Below are 14,263 nucleotides of genomic sequence, written 5' to 3'. Positions count from 1 at the left end.
TTAAAAGCTTTGTGCCTATTTTCTGGGCAAGATTTTCAATTATCCCCACCAAAAATGAATTTTTTTGCAATGTCTTTTTGCTCTGTTTTCATTAAAAAGTGACCATCCTTCTGTGTGACCTGTTTAATACTACTATGATGCGTGAAACTATCACTACTTCCTTCCCAGAGAAAAGGTCAATTACTCACATCTCTCTATCTTTAAAATGTCTTTCAAATTTCATTTACACAGCAAAAATCAAGCAGAGATGTAGCTTACCTCTTTGATAGAATAGATTTCCATGTAGCCAATAAAGATAAGGTGCTGTCTAAACATGGGTACCTTGCTCAAGTTGTTTCAGTCATTTCTTTATTTCTACATTCTTTTACAATTTAAATGAATGTTAGGACTTCTGGTCATAACCTAAATTTCAGTCTCTTTTTGGTGTCATTGGGCTTTGAACTCAAGGCTTTGTGATTGCCAGACAGGTGCTCCATCACTTAGACAGGTACCAGCCCTTTCTGGTTTCATTATTTTTCTAGCAGAGTCTCACATTAGTTCTTGTGTTAATCATCTGGATTGTGATCCTCCTGTTGCACTTCCTGACCAGCTGGAATGGGTACATGCTTCTGCACTTAGATTTTTATTGATTAAAACATGGTATCACAAATGTTTTCCTGGGATGGCTTCTCTGATCCTCCTAGAGCCCGAGATTTCTTGATCATGGCCATTCTAACTGGAGTGAAGAAGAGTCTTAAAGTTGTTTTGATTTGCATTTATTTTATGGCCAGAGATGTTGAGCATTTCTTCATGTGTCTATAGGCCATCTTATTTCTTCTTCAGAGAAGACTCTAAGTCTTTGGCCAATCTTTTAACGGGATGGTTGTTTCTTTGGAGATTAGTTTGGGAGTGATTTAATTTCTTGAGCTGTTGATCTATTGTAGATATAAGGCCTCTGTCTGTGTATGGTTTGTGAAGAACTTCTCCCACTCTATATGCTTTCTAGTTAATTGGCTAGTTATGTTTTGACATACAGAAGCTCTGCAGTTTAATGCACTCCCACTTACGCAGACTTTCTCTGATTTGTTGTGTTTCTTGGTCCTTATTAAGCAAGTTTCAACCTGTGCCAAAGAGACCTAGTGTATGTTCTATTCCTTCTTGTAAAGTTTTCAGTGTGTCAGCTTTTACCTCAAGGTCTTTGATCTATTTGGAGTTAATCCTATTGCAGGGTGATAAAGAAGGATCTAACTTTAATTTTCTAAAGGGCTTAACTAGTTCTGCCAGCACCACTTGTCATTCTTTCATTCTATTTTTTTGGCTCTCTTGTCAAAGACTAGGTGGCCATAGGTATGTGGTTTAATATCTGGGTCCTCAGTTCTATTCCATTGGTATTCAGGCCTATTCTTGTGCCAGTACCAAGCTGTTTTGATAATTATAGCTCTGTAATAGAGTCTAAAGTTTGGTATTGAAATTCCTCCTGCACTGTTCTTTCTGATAAGAAGTGTTTTTACTATACAGGGTCTTTTATTATTCCATATGAAATTTTGGATTGCCTCTTCTATTTCTTTAAAGAATGACATTGGATATTGATGGGTATTGTGTTGAATTTGTAGATAGCCCTTGGCAAGACTGTCATTTTCACTATGTTGATTCTTCCAATCCAGGAGTTTTTTCCATTTCCTCAGGTATTCTTGGTTCAATGTGGGTATGTTGATATTGGCTAGAAATTCATCCATTTTTTCTAGATTCTCAAATTTCTTGGCATAAAGATGCCAAGAGCATAAAGATGCTCTGGATCTTGGTAATTCCTGTGAAGATATTACCATTCTCATCTGTGATTTTGTTTATTTTGATATGCTCCCTTCTTTCTTGGAAATATTTGCTAATGGTCTGTCAATTTTGTTATTTTTTTCAAAGAAGCAACTCCTTCTTTTGTTCATTCTTTCTATAGCTTTTTTAGACTCCAATTCATTTAATTCTGCTTTGATTTTAAAAATTTGTTTCCTTCTGCTGGTATTAGGTTTGGCTTGTTGCTCTTTTTCCAGGAGCTTAAGGTGACACATTCAATTGTTGCTTTGTGATTTTTCCAACTTGTTATCATAGGCACTTAGAGCTATAAATTTTCCCCTGAACACTGTCTTTGCTGTGTCCTGAAGGAGCTGGTATTTTGTGTGTTACTTTTGGTTAAATTTCAAAAACTGTTGAATATCTGTTCTGATCTCCTCAATGACCCATTGATGATTCAACAATGTGTTGTTCAATCTCTATGAGATACAAGGTTTTCGTTGGTGCAGATGGGTGTCCAGTTCCAATTTGATGCCCTTGTTGTCTGAGAGAGTGCAGGGAATGATTTCAGTGTTTCTGAATGTGCCCAGGTTTGTTTTATGCCCTAAAATGGGGTCTATTTAGAAAAATGTTCCATGTGCTGCCAAAAAACATATATTTCGATGTTGCTGGGTGAAATAATCTGCAGATGTCTTTAGATCTTGTTGGTCTATACAGTTGTTCCATTCTGAGGGTTCTCTATTGAATTTTTGCCTGGTTAATCTGTCCTAAATTGAGAGTGGTGTGTTAAAGTCACCAACAATCACTGTATTTCATTCTCTGTGTGGTTTTAGTGAATGTAAAATATGCTTGATGATGGTTGGTGCACCAGGATTAGGTGTATAGGTGTTTAAGATGGTTATGTCCTCCTGGAGGAGGGATCCCTTTACTAGTATGTAGTAACCTTCTTTGTCTTTTCTCACTAATTTTAGGTTGAAATGTATTTTATCTGATATGAGGATTGCAACTCCAGCGTGTGTATAGGGGCCGTTAGCTTGATAAACTTCTTTTATGCATATTTTTATTGTAGAAAATGACAAATCACATAGAATTCCATGAATGAATATATAATTAGAGTTAATTCTGAGGGGAGGAAGATCTGAGCTGGAATAGAAATTAAAGTCTAAGGAGAAAAAAAGACAAAGAATAATTTTTCAGTGATCAATCAAATATTCATAGTTTTAACAATGATTAGTGGATAGAATCAAATTGCCAAATAGAGAATGGAAGTTAAGGTTTTTTAAAATATCAACTTTGTAGTCACCACCTTTGGCATATCAAATCTTTACAAATTTAAAAACTTGGTGAAAATTATGACATTCAAAAAGTATTTGTTTTTCTGGGCAAGATTTGTCTTTTGAAGACAGCAGAATGAAGGATCTTACCTTTTGATCCAACCAGACAGTCTATGCTATATAATTGGAGAGTTAAGTACATTGATATTGAGCGTTAGGACTGAAAAATATTTACTAGTTTTTTTTAAAGCTTTCATTAGGGCCTGTGTCTTGACAGTTCTTGTGGTACTTAGATAGTATGAATTTTAGGTGCCATTTCTTTGTCAGTATTCTGTTTGTGTTTCAATGTAGACCATTTTTGAGAATTTAGTGTATTGCTGGTTTGGTCTCTATATAATGATGCAACCTTTCCTTGAAATGGAAGGTTTTTATTTTTATCTCAGTTATGAATGAGCACTTTAGCTGGGTACAGTATTCTTGGTTGGTATTTATGTGTCTTAAGGGCATGACATCTCTTCTTGCTTGCATGGTCTACGCTGAGAAATCTGTGGTCATTCTGATTGGTTGGTCTTTGTAGGTGATTTTTCTCTTCTCCCTGGCTGCTTTTAGGATCCTTTCTTTCATCTCTATTGATCCTGTAAGGATAATAATGGGGTGGTGGGACCTCCTTTTCTGATCAGGTGTGTTTGGGGTTCTAAAAGCTTCTTGTATCTGAATGGGCCTGTCCTTCTGGATATTTGGGAAATTCTCTGAGATGATTCCCTGAAATATATTTCCAATACCATTGACCTCTTTCTCCAGGTCCTCCTCAATACCAATTAGCCTTAAATTAGGCTTTCTTATTGTATCTGGACTTCCTGAAGCGTTCTCTCATATTTCCTAGATTTGGTTTGACTCATTTTCTGTTCTTTCTCTATAGTAACTAAATTATCTTCAACTCCGACAGTTCTCTCTTCTGCATTGTCTAAGCTGCTATCAATGCTTTCTACTTTATTCTTCATCTCCCCTCCATCTAATTGCTCATTTTTGATGCCTTGCATCTCTTGTTTTAGAGCATGTATTGATTTCTTTAACTCCTTGATTTCCATTTGAGCAGTTATCTCAGCTGCTTTATTCTCATTGGACATTTGTTGGAGTTCAGTCAGCTTTTTGTTTGTGGATTCTATGAATTCATACATTTTACATTGAAAAACCATTATTATGGCTTCCTTTATCACTTCCTCTTTTTCACATATCACCTTGTTCATGGTTTCATCTAGTTTAGAAAGGGCTTCCTCCCGTATCTCTAACTGCATGTTTTCAAACTTTTCATTAATTATGTTTATTATTTGCATTTTTATAGCACTTAGAGGACTCTCCTCTAGTTATGCCATTGTCTGCTCCATTGCCTGTTTATGTTGGGTGGGAGATACTATTCCTTGATTTGACATTTTTCTTGAGATTTTCAATCTGCCCATTTTAAAATGGGAAGTTTTTAAGATATAACCAATCTAGACCTCTTTAGCTAGCCAGACAATAGATGTTCACAATTTTAGACTGGTACTATCACTCTCTCTTTTTGCACTTACAGACAAATCTAATACCAACACTTATCACTGTTTTATGACCAAAACAATAAACCCCTCAATTCAATCTCTATTGTATGTAAGTCCCTCTGGACCTACAGTATAATTGAACATCTAGATATACAGTATTGCTCAACAAGCATCAGCTGTAGATCCATGCATTTAAGAGTTAAAGGATGAATAGAGGACCAGAGAAAGAAAAATAGAATGAAAGCCAAGAGGAGCGGTAAGAAAAGAGCAATGTAGGAGTGTAAGATTAATGTAGAAATGAAGAAAAGGGATAGCATTAGGGTAACTAACCTAAGGTGATAGAAAGGTAAAATATTTGAGCACAATATTTAGAAAGAATCAGATAAAACATATGAAAATAATAAGAAGAAGAATATATAGAGAAAAGAGGGATGTATATATTGGAGAGTTCATTGATAAAAGTTTTATAAAGTAAAAATAAAACAAAAAAAAAGAAAAAGAAAAAAGGAAGGGGAGATCCCACACTATTGTAAGTTCTTAGAGCAGAAATACTAGGGTTAAGAATCAACAGATTAAAAAGCAGGTGACTGTATCAATATTAATGTCATTTGTATCCAGTCTGTACCCAGCACTATCACTATTTTTCTAAAATGACCACAATGACAGAAGGAATGCGGGAAAAGAAAAAAGAAAAGGAAAGAGTCATAACGTTGACAAAAAAAGGTGTAGGTAAAATGGCAAAAAATAGGATAAGAACACATAAAATGCAAATGAGAAAGGCTAGAAAAAGAGTGGAAGAAAGACAGCCTCTTCAACAAGTAGTGCTAACAGAACTGGTTAAGCACCTGCAGAAAACTATAGTTGGATCCTTCTTTGTCACCCTGCACTAGAATTAACTCCAAATGAATCAAAGACCTCAAGGTAAAAGCCGATACACTGGAAACTTTGCAAGAAGGAATAGGAGATACACTAGGCCTCCTTGGCACAGGATGAAACTTTCTTAATGAAGACACAGAAACACAACAAATTAAAGAAAAGTTTGACAAATGTGACTGCATTAAATTGCAGAGCTTCTGTATGGCAAAAGATATAGCTAGCAAATTAAATAGAAATCCCATGGAGTTGGAGAAGTTATACAACAGCCATACAACAAACAAAGTCCTCTTATCTAAAATATATCTACAGCTAAAACAAATTGAATCACTCCAAAACAAATCTTCAAAGACACAGCCATCCCATTAAAAGATGGGCCAAAGACTTGAAGAGTGTCTTCTCTGAAAAAAAAAAGAATGACCTATAGACATCTACATCTCTGGCCATAAAAGAAATGCAAATCAAAACAACTTTAAGACTCTTCCTCTCTACAGTTAGAATGGCCATGATCAAGAAATCTAATAACAACAGATGCTCGCGAGGAGGCATTACTACTATACTGTTGGTGGGAGTGCAAACTGGTTCAACCACTCTGGAAAGCAGTATGGCAGTTCCTCAAAAGACTAAACATAGAGCTCCTCTATGACCCAGCAATCCCACTCCTTAGCATTTACCTAATCATCCAGAAACAAGGACATACTAAATCCACTAGCACAACAATGTTCATTGCAGCACTATTTACCATAGCAAAAACATGGAACCAACCCACATGCCATTTAGTTAATGAGTGGATCAACACAATGGAATTCTATGTTGCCATCAGAAAAAAATGACATTGCCCCATTTGCAAGGAAATGGAAAGACTTGGAAGAATCATATTAAGTGAAGTAAGCCAGACTCAAAGGATCACAGGCTCAATGGTTTCCCTCATTTTTAATAGCACACATCTAGGACTCTTCTGGCAGGGAATTACAATAGCACAAAACCTAAATTCATTAGGTCTTATAGGATGAGACTAAATGAATGTAACTCTAGGATATGGAAACAAGAGGTTTGTCTTGTGTGTTTATCTTGTTGTTCTTAATGTTTTATGTTATTTCTCTTCTCTTTTGTTGCTCTTTGGTTAATTTCATATTAATACTATATCTGACTGTTTTACCTGGTATATTGCATGTACATTTGATTATTTGAAATAGGAAAGGGAAGGGGGAAACAAGATGATTGGGAAGGGGTGGTGGGAGGGAAATGGGGACAAAAACATGAGAAGGGGCATGAATATGTGCAAAGTAATGCAACTACTCTCTGGTAAATGTAACTGTAAACACTCTATACATTACAATAATATTTTTTTAAAGTCTAGAGCTTTAAAAAACTATACACTTAGAAAAACCTGAGTTTTTTTATAACCCACTCAGAGAAATTAGTATTTCTAAGAAAAATTATGGTTATGTCATTTCTATATTAGTAGATTGCATTAGCATGATTCATGTTATTTATTTCTGTCAAAATAAAATAAATTTATGTAAAATATTAAAACTATCTCCACTTTGTTTTATTTTTGTATTTACTAATTTAAAGATATTTCAACTGTAAAAGATGAGTTTGAGTATTATTTGAGATAAATACCGCCAGTTGGTTTTTATGTCATATAAAATGATAGTACTTGAAAAAAATACCTAGGAGATATAAAACACATACCAAAGAAATGATTGTAGAATGTACAATAATTTTGAATTAATATTTCTTAGTTTCTGTTCTTTTTCTATTCTTTTTGCCCAGTGTATCTGTGACTTATTAATTTTATGACTACAGACATTAAATTTGATCAACAGAAATGATTGTGCATTTCAGGGAACAAGATATGGAAATACTCCTGTAATATTCAGTCATGCTAAATAAAGTAAAGCATTTTATTTTGTGTTAACTTATACACTATTGTCTTCTCATATTAGGCTTATAAACAGTCTGAAAAAGGAAAAATATATTATACAATTTGTAAAGCTTGTGTATGTCTTACTGGTTAGCTATCTCCTTCAGAACTTTTCTCCTAAAGGAAAATGTCATTTATTCTATTAAGGGAAAAGTTAACCAACCTGTTCTGATTGCATAAATATAATACCTTCTTTCTGGAACAATGCAGTACTTTGAAATTAATATTATGCTATTACTTACAAAATGAAAATCCTGAAACATAAGAGAACATGGCAAAATAACCTTGTTTTCAAGCCTGTGAAAAAAATTGGAAATGTATATTTCTGATTATATTTAATACTCTACTTTGTGTACCTTGTTGACTTTTCATATTATACTCTTTATACAGGGGGTCGGCCGATTTCTACTTACCTCCAGAGGCCTTTGCTTTTCACCTAGGCATCTTTTACAAAAAAGGTTGTTAAAGGAAAACCACTGTTTCTAGAAAAAAGCAACCTTTTATCTCAATAGCATAAATATACAAATTATTAGGAATTGGTGAAAGACTTGGGAGCCCTGGTTGGGTGGTTCCCATGAGCATACTTACTGAGGGGAGATTATGAATAAACCTGTATTTGAAACTTGTATTTGCCTGATTCTTCTTAATTTTAGTAGGCCCGATTGTTTTTCCGGCCAATAGGCCACTGCTCCCCAAGCGATTAGGCTGTGGCCCCTAGAATTTGGGGAGCAGTTCTATGCCATTTTTTTCATAACTAATGCAGTCATCATAGAATGTCACAACATCTGTATCTTGTCTCTCCCTAGAGATTATAGGGCAGGTTCTCTTTAAGAGCAGCGGCTGAATGGCTATGGCCAGCACAGGGGGCATGCCAATTGCTAAGATGCTGCTAGGCCAGCTACACCCAGGAGCTGGGCCTGCAGCAGTTTCTAGGCCAGAGGCCTTTGCTTTTCTTTTCCAAGCCCTTGGCCGGGAAGAATTCCTTGACTAAGCATTTGCTGTGTTACAATTTCATTTGGCCCACACATAAAAAGCGTCACTTGAGAGAGAATATCCCTCTTCCATAAGTTAACTGGGATATTTTGAACTACATAGGGCTGAACTGTGCCTTTATTTCCTTCTTGATCCTCCCATGTTAAAATTTTTGAGCTCTGGAGAGGGTTGGAAGACTGGCCGATTCCTTTTAAATGTGTTAATGAGGGGGTAAGTGGCCAAGTGACTGGCCATTGATTTTGAGCAATAATGGTGGCATCAGCTCCTGTATCCAAAAGTAATGTGTCTAGAAGGGATAATGGCCTGGACCCAATAGGCATCGGAGGAGCCAAAATAAGAGGATTCTCTAGATTTTGAGAAGCTTGGGTTATTAGTATTTAGGGGTAATAAAGCCAATTGAGCGATTTTCTGTCCCGGATAAACAGAGACAGGGCCATCCTGTGCAGAGGCCATGATTTTTATTTCCCCTGTGTAATCATTATCAATTATGCCAGGTGAAATATTATGTTCCTGAATAACTGAGTTGCCTCTTCCTAAAATAAGGCCAAATACATTTGGCGGCAGGGGCCCAAATTCTCCAGTGGATGGAGCTGGGTTCCCACCTCAGGGGTTAATATTGTATGGTGGAGGAACAGAGGTCAAGTCCTGCGCTCCCTGGGGTGGCCCCTATGAGGGATGAGACACTGCAGGGGCCACCTGCTGTGGGGAACAAATCTGACTGCCCCAGAAGTTTGTTGACTGGGGCCCTGAGGCTGGCTCCTCCTGTAGTTTCCCGCCAGCCCAGAAGTTAAAGGTTTTTCTTGAATATCTGTCTTGCAGTGTCACTAGGAAACCCAGTGTCTGCCCTTTTTACACCGTGGACAAAAGGGCGGAATTTGTCCCTGCTGTGGGGAGTTCCCCGGAGCTGAGTTAGTAGTTTTGGGCTGTGGGCACTCCCGAGCAAAGTGTCTGGCCTGGCCTGAAGGCAGTTAAAACACAGGTGCATTTTTTCTGGGTGTAACTCTTTGAGTTGCTTGGTAGGCAGCGTTAGCATATTCAAAGGCCAGATGTCTAATAAACTCACTCTCAGTTTCATCCCTACCAGAAATACGTTCAGCGGCTTCAGTAAGGCTCCCCACAAATTCACTATAGGGCTCTTGCGGTCCCTAACGAATCTTGGCAATGGAGGAAAAAATGGAGCCAGGGGAAGGTATTGCTTTCCAGGCCTGCAGCACAGCAAGCTGGGCCTGTGCTAACAACCCAGGGGAAAACCTGGCTTGCCGTTCATTAGTGTTAGAGGGAGCCTGTCCTAATAATTTTTTAAGCGTCCACTTGGCCATTTCTGGTTTAAGGACATTGCTCCTTTCTTGCTCTCGACATCTTTCAGTATAATCAGCTTTCCAGGAAACATATGGACCTCGGCTAAGAACTGCCTTTGCCAGGGTTTCCCAATCATAGATAGTGAGGTATTATGAGCACAAGGTTTCCAACAGAGACAGAGTAAAAGGGGCAGTTGGCCCAAAAGGAAACAGCATTCTTTAGTTCTTTAATTTGTTTAAATCTGAAAGGCCGATAATTATTTTGGGCTCTGAGGATTAACCGGGGGCCTCTTTCTCCCTCTTCTTCTGACTCCTCACTCTGATTATCGGAATGGTCTATTTGATCTCCTTGAGGGGAGTCATTTCCTGACTCCCCTTCACTCCAGGATTTCTGCCTCCTTGTTTTGGCTGTCACCGCCCTGGGGTAATTTTAATCTGAGAGGGAGTGATTGGAGAAACAAGTAAGGGAGGGGCCTGCTGTTTTACCTGAGACTTGTGTGGATTCTTTAAGGGTCTAACTTTTAACTTGGAGGAGATGTCCAAATCAAGCTGATGCTAAGTTAGCCTGCTGTAAGCTTGCGGGGGGAGGAGGGATCAGAGTCTCCTCGCAGAATATCATTGAGGGGCAAAAAGATATTATTAGGCAATTTTAAATAAGGCCTGAGCCATTGAATATCTAAGGGTATGGAGGCAGTCAACACGACATTGACCTTATCAGGAGCTATTTGCAAGCCAAGGTTAAGAAAGGCCTTAGAAAGTAGATCTGGCCTGTCTTGAGCTGCCAACAAAGTATCATCAGGGTGTAGGAGAATTGTAAAAAAGCAATCTTTCAGATCAATGATCATTTTATCTACATAAAAACAATTCCTTGTCAAACACATTTGGTAAAGGCTATTTACAGTGTACATGGCCAAGCATGCACTATTTATAGCAGAAAATGTTCCTTATTTGACCACAATTGCAATAATTACATGAAAATTCTTATAAAAACATGAATCTTCTTAATCATTTAAACAGTCCCCAACTCTTTGCCATTTAACCTCATTAATCGTTCCCTCTTTGAGAAACCAAGGACATAATTCTTCGAAAAATGCCTTTGAATCTTTCTTTTTAACCCAAGTTCCTTGTGTTTTGAATGAAGCCTTTAAGCCTTGAACAAACAACTCTTGCTTACTAAGTTTCTGTCCCAATTCGTCGAATTTCTCCTACCTTGGCAGCGGACGTAGGCGGGTACTCCTCGTCCTCTGAATTTGGGGTGGCTTGGACTGTGCAGTCCTTCTTCAGTGGCGACGGCTTTAGGCAGGGTTCCCATGCCTCAAGCCCCTCGTTGGGTGCCAATCTGCCCCGGCCCGCGGGGTTCAGTCAACTGAGACCTGAGAGGGAACCGTACCTAAATGAGTGGGACAGACAAACACAAAGAATGAGACCAAGACAGTGTTCTGATCAAGGTCTGTTTATTGAAAGTCAGAGGGGGTTTATATAGGGCTCTAAAGCAGGGGCTAGGTTCAGTAGAAAAAATTTTCCTCAGCATGAGTCCGTGGGAACAGGACATAGGCAATTTGGTCACTAAGATAACAGATCTGTGAGAAAGATAGTAGGTCTGTGAGAAAGATACCAGGTCTGTGAGAAAGATAGCAGGTCTGTGAGAAAGATAGTAGTCCAGATGTTTCTTAACACAGATCAAGGCAACTTAAAGCATTACTAAGCCTATCATATTAAAGTCCTAGGCAACAAGTTAAGAGACCCAGAGGCAGTCTCCATAAGAAACATAAGAAACATAAGAGAACATGGCAGAATAACCTTGTTTTCAAGCCTGTGAAAAAAATTGGAAATGTATATTTCTGATTATATTTAATACTCTACTTTGTGTACCTTGTTGACTTTTCATATTATACTCTTTATGTTCTTGCCCTACCAAATTAAATGATCATTAAAGATCCAATTTAAATGACACTTTCATATAAAATTTCCTTAGTCCAACATTTTAGAAGTTATTTTACCATCCTACAAACTCCAACATCATTCTAAATATCTCATAGGAACTGTAACTATTGATCATAGTTATTTATGTACTTAATCTATTTTTTGTCAGTTGTGAGGCTTGAACTCTGGGCCTGGGCACTGTCCCTGAGCTCTTCAGTTCAGTTCACTCCACCTCTTGAACCCCATTGCCACTTCCAGTTTTCTGGTGGTTAATTAGAAGTAAGAGTCTCATGGATTTTTATGCCTGAGCTAGCTTTGAACCCCAATCTCAGTCTCCTGAGTATCTAGGATTACAAGTGTGAGCCATCAGTGCCCAGCTTGTAGTTAATCATTTCTAAGGCTAGTAATAATGTATAAATAAACCATGGATGTGTCCTAAATTTACCAGATAAAATAAGTACTTGGTATATATTTGCTAACTACCCATATTTTTCTCTTTCAAATAGTTTAAGCACAAAACTGTGACATAATTAGGTAATGTTTTCAGTATTAGCTTATCAGGCCAGCAGTATTTTTGTTGTAAATGACTTCAATTAAAAGAGGTACATCCTTGGCCAGGTATTTGTGGCTTATGCATGTCACCCTAAGTATTCAGGATTTTGAGATCTGAGGAATATGATTTGAAGCCTATGGGGTACAAAGTCTGTGAAACTCCTATCTCCAATTAACCACCAAAATCTCAGAAATGAAATTGTTTTGATCAAAAGCAGTCACTTACAGCACCAATAAACCCCATGTCTCACAAAAATACGTATTTGCCCCTACTAATTAAATTACATTTGTATTAATCTTCATAATATTTTGTATTAGCCTTTAATTCAAAAAGGAATCATATATTGCACACAAATTTAGTATTCATTCCTCTAGGCTTCATCTTTATTACTCTGGTGTATTTATTAAAACTAATAACTAAATGTTCTTTTCTTCCTAAATATTATGCCTCAGGCCTTTTCAGATTCTGTTAACTCATATCAATATTGTTTCTCTTTTACAGACTTGCATGAAGGTTGATTTTGACTTGTGAATTTCCTGTCTTTACAGGAAGTAATATAGAAAACTAAATTGCGTAAGAATTGCATAAGATTTGAAAACATGGAAAAGAAACTGGTACACTTGGTTCACTTAGTTTCTATAATCTGATTACTTATGAAATATGGTATGGGAAATAGACTTTTTTGTTAGTTTGTATTTGAATGTGAATCTTACATACTTTTTAAATATATGAAACTGAGAACCTAAGTGTTTTTCAATTATAACTTCTTCATTTTCATTTTAGACAGATAAAAACAATTGCAGCAAAATTTTGCTGTGTACATATAAACAGTAAAAACTGCATTTAGAAAAAGGTTGTATTTTATTTTTACCAGTACTGAGGCTCGAATTCAGGGAATGAAAGTACTGTCCTTGGGCTTTCTCAAAGCTAGCATTCTACCACTTGAGCCATAGCACCCAGGTCATCAAACCTGGGTCACCGTGCATGCTAGGAAAGCACTTTTACCTGCAGGCCAAACTCTCTAGCCCAAAAGGTTGAATTTTTATCCACAATATCACACATGCAAAAACAAACAAATAAACAAGAAACCCTTCATTTTCCCAAATACTATTACATTCTTTTCAAAGTTTTCCTTTAGTTGAACTGATATAGAAGTCTGAGGTTAACATTAGTAAACTTCCTTCTTCAGGTTTATTTTCTTTCTTTTTTTCTCTAATTTTATCATCAGGGTGATATACAGAGAGCTTAGTTACATATGTAAGGTAGTGAGTACATTTTGTGTTGGACCTTGTTACCTCTCCATTGTATTTCTTCCACTTTCCCTCCCCCACAGTTCATTTAAAAAATTGTCTGTGTGTATCATTGCTACATTTGTTCATCCCTTGTCCTTTGTCTCACCATTTTGTTGCTCCCTTTCTCCTCCCCAATTCAGATAAACATATATACAAGAAATGGTACCAAAATCAAATAGAGTAACAACAGTGGATAAACCAAAGGAGAAAAGCAAAACAAAACAAAAACAAAGAAATAACTTTACATAGAATTTTACATAGTACATAAACAACAACTAAGTCTCTTATTTCCATATTGTGAAATTCATTTTGCTAGGAGTAATCTTATATGGTAATACGAATAAAGCTTTTGAGAAATTATGGTCCTACCCTAGGAAAGTCCTAGACACATAGTAATTATTTATTACAAATGGACTCTATGATTTTTGGTTATGGATTACTTAATATAATTCTTTCTAGGTCTTTTCATTTCTTTACAAATGGGTTGATATCATTCTTTCTGATAGCAGCATAGAATTCCATTGTGTATGTATACCACATTTTCTTGATCCAATCATCTACCAAGCGGTGTGTTGGTGGTTCCATATCTTAGTTATTACAATAATGTTGCAATGAATATAGCTGTGCTGACAGGTTTAGTATAGCCTTGTTTCTGGATATTTGGGTAAATGCCTAGAAGTGGAATTTTTGATTCATAGAACAACTATATGTTTAGTCTTTGGAGTAACCTCCATATTGCCGCTTTCTGGGGTGACAGAACAAGTTAACACTCCTACTAAAAGTGTAGTGGTGTTGCCTTCTGGCCACATATCTGCCAGCCTCTGTTGT

Source organism: Megascapheus bottae, chromosome Y (genome assembly GCF_031878675.1).
Source record: "Megascapheus bottae isolate mThoBot1 chromosome Y, mThoBot2.hap1, whole genome shotgun sequence".
Taxonomy (NCBI): domain Eukaryota; kingdom Metazoa; phylum Chordata; class Mammalia; order Rodentia; family Geomyidae; genus Megascapheus; species Megascapheus bottae.
This window is presented reverse-complemented; position numbering follows the sequence as displayed.